This window comes from Nyctereutes procyonoides, unplaced genomic scaffold (genome assembly GCF_905146905.1).
Source record: "Nyctereutes procyonoides isolate TBG_1078 unplaced genomic scaffold, NYPRO_anot_genome, whole genome shotgun sequence".
Classification (NCBI taxonomy): Eukaryota; Metazoa; Chordata; class Mammalia; order Carnivora; family Canidae; genus Nyctereutes; species Nyctereutes procyonoides.
The window spans coordinates 18,912,135-18,915,164 of NW_026575121.1; the positions used below are offsets into that span (position 1 = coordinate 18,912,135).

Sequence of the window (3,030 nt, forward strand, 5' to 3'; positions counted from 1 at the left end):
GGTAAATAATGAAGCTTACTAGAAAATAGCTTATTGTTTATAGAAATAAATGCATGAGAGTATTTAGATAGGAAAACATATATTTGTAAAATTGAAAGATATGCCTCAAGGCTGTTTAGATAAGAATATTTTTACTACTGGTATTTAATCTTTATTGGTATTCACTATGATTCAAAAATTTAAAAATATATGACATTTGATAATTTAATATATAATTTATATTTTGTATGATACAAAGTAAAGAGCCATACAATTTATATTTTCTCCATTTTTTTCTTAGGCATATGCACTCTCATAGCAATGAAGGTGACATAATTCAATAAGTAGGTTTTTTTCTTATGACAATATTGTATTCATGATTAAAAAACATGAAAGTTAGCTCTAAATTATCAGAGCTTCTCCCATAATGTTATTAATAGATTTTCATATACTGGACCACATGTAGTCCTATTATAAATCAAAAGATCTGTATAAATTACATTCACAAATTGTATCATAGCATATTTGTACAATCTAATCAAAGAGTTAAAACTAATCAAGGCCTAGTTTTCTATTTGAAATAGGTATTTCTACACAGAGAAAACTAATAAAGCAATGACTTTGAAACAAATCTCCCTCATTTAAGTGTGCTCAAAAACATGTTTCCAAGTGGCATAGACCTTTAGAAGTTAACAGTAATGACTGCCAATGACATGAAGAGGCAACATTTTTAAATTCAGGTATTGTTAAGTTGAAAGCTACATGTGGGCAAGGATTCTTATTTGTTTTACTTTCTGTTCAGTGTTAATTTTCTTCAGTTGTTCTGGTTTCCAAACAAGTATCTAAAGATGGTCTCCTCAAATCAATATGTGTTGTGCTAAATAATTAAATGAATAAATTTTATTGCTGCTTATTCTCTGCTCTTTAACTCAGAGTTGCTTTTGCAACCAAATTTAGATTCTAAAAACAGTTTTTAGGCATTTTCTTCCCAACGGTCCTTGATGCTAGCAAGTCCATGGCATGCATTGTCTCAAAGATTGGATGAATACTCTTAGAATTAAAAGGTCTGTGGACTCTCTTTATAGATTATTCCTGAAATCCAGTGTAGAGAAAAGCGTTTTAAAGGCAACGTTTAATATCGTATAATCCAACCATTTAATATATGTACTTATTTGAAAACCTGCATTTTATATCAAAAATAGCTGAGGAGCACCTGGGTGGCTCAGTCGGTTAAGCATCTGTCTTTGGTTCAGGTCATGATCTCAGTGTCCTAGGATCAAGCCCTGAGTTGGGCTCCCTGCTTGGTGGGAAGTCTGCTTCTCTTTCTCCCTCTGCCCCTGCCTCACTGCTCCTGTGCGTTCTCTCTCTCTCTCTCTCTCTCTCTCTCTCTCTCTCTCTCCCTCCCTCTCTCTCTCAAAATGAAAATGAATGAATCAAATCTTAAAAAAAAAAAGCTGAGACTGTTGAGAGTAAAAAACATTAAAGATAGAGTTAGGGTACAATGAAGGCAATTCCAAAAGCTCAGGTACACCAGTTAAATTTTGCAACTTGGAAGATCAGGTGGGGGGTTCACTTTGGTAGCATATATACTAAAATTGGAAAGATTCAGAGAATATTAGCATGGCCCCTGCATAAGGATGGCATGCAATTTTTAATTTGTGAAGAGTCAGATGCATAGAAGGTATGCTGTAGACGAAGGACAGGGGAACTACTCAAACTGATTTTGGAGTTAATCCTTTCCCTAGTCTGAGAGCTAGCAGGAGGATGCTCCAAAGATTCTATGTGAGAGAGATTCTTGGGAAGGGACCCAAGAGCTCAATCCCTGGGCTAAATCTCTAGGTTATAACTAAAAGGGAAGCAATAAAAACAAACAAAAAACCATCAGCTTGAGAGGCTAGAGTTGCATACTACCAGGAATAGCACTGCATTAAGCACATTATCAGAGAGGAAGAGTATCAATGGAGATAGAGTTGCCCAGGCAGATCTCACCCCCTAGGGCAGCCTGCAGAGTCCAGCACACCAGAGTTCAGGAAAGGAGGCTTCTCTAAGTCTTCCCATCTCCTCTGAAGGATAAAAATGTGGGTTAGATTAAAGAGAGTCCCCTTCGTATTCTGGAAGAGGGATAAGGCAAAGACAGAGTATGTGGAGCTGGCTCTCCAGGTCCAAAGTATCAATAATGATTGATGTACACACACACACAGTCAGTGTCGGTATAGACAGAAAATAGTTATGAGGCTTCTCACTTCTTTCCTCCTTGAATTAAAGAACATGTGTAAACCCACAAACTCCAGGGAGAAATAAAATATACAGATGAAGGGAGAGAAATCTGAGAGCCTTGACTAAAAAGGATTATGACAAAAGTAACCCGGTTCCAAATAGAATGATATCAAGTTTGTCTTTTTCTATTGGACAATAGTGATTATCCTGCCATCTTTGAAAACTAGGTCCTATCATTTTTATTAAAGAGAATGTACAGATAGGTATTTCTTTACACACCTAATTCAAAGAAGTATAAATTTCATGCACAATAAATTTATAATATGTTGTTAAAAGGTCTGTAAGTGGTTCTATATTTGAGTCAAAACTTCCCTTACTACATTTAATCAGTATCACCTGAAGCACTTTTTAGTTAAAACACAGATTGCTGGACCCCCCAAGGTGGAGACTGAGAATTTGCATTTTTAACAGTTTTCCAGGTGATGCTGATGCACCTTATTGTATGACTTTCACTTTAGTCAAAATCTCCAATGTTTTTGTCATGTTCACTATTTTCTATTTTCTATTTTATTTTTACAGTTATACTGTTGAGTGGCAGTTAAATTAAATCACAACGTATGAGATGTGCCCAGAAAAAAATTGCTGCCTTTTGTGGAATGGTGCTTTCCTAAATTTTATCTGGTCATTTCCACTTGTCCTCTTAGGTGGAAGTGTTCATGCAAGATTATATTAATCGAAAGTACAACTTGAGTGATTGTGCCAAATTATCTACTAATATTTGTTTTAGCAAATAAACAATAACTTTATTGAAATAGTGCAGAACATAGTTGTATC

General features: G+C 35.1%; 1 pseudogene; it reads left to right on the top strand.

Moving 5' to 3' along the window:
* Positions 1-1,546: 1,546 nt before the first annotated feature.
* LOC129516720 (U6 spliceosomal RNA) lies at positions 1,547-1,639 on the top strand (annotated as a pseudogene).
* Positions 1,640-3,030: the final 1,391 nt, after the last annotated feature.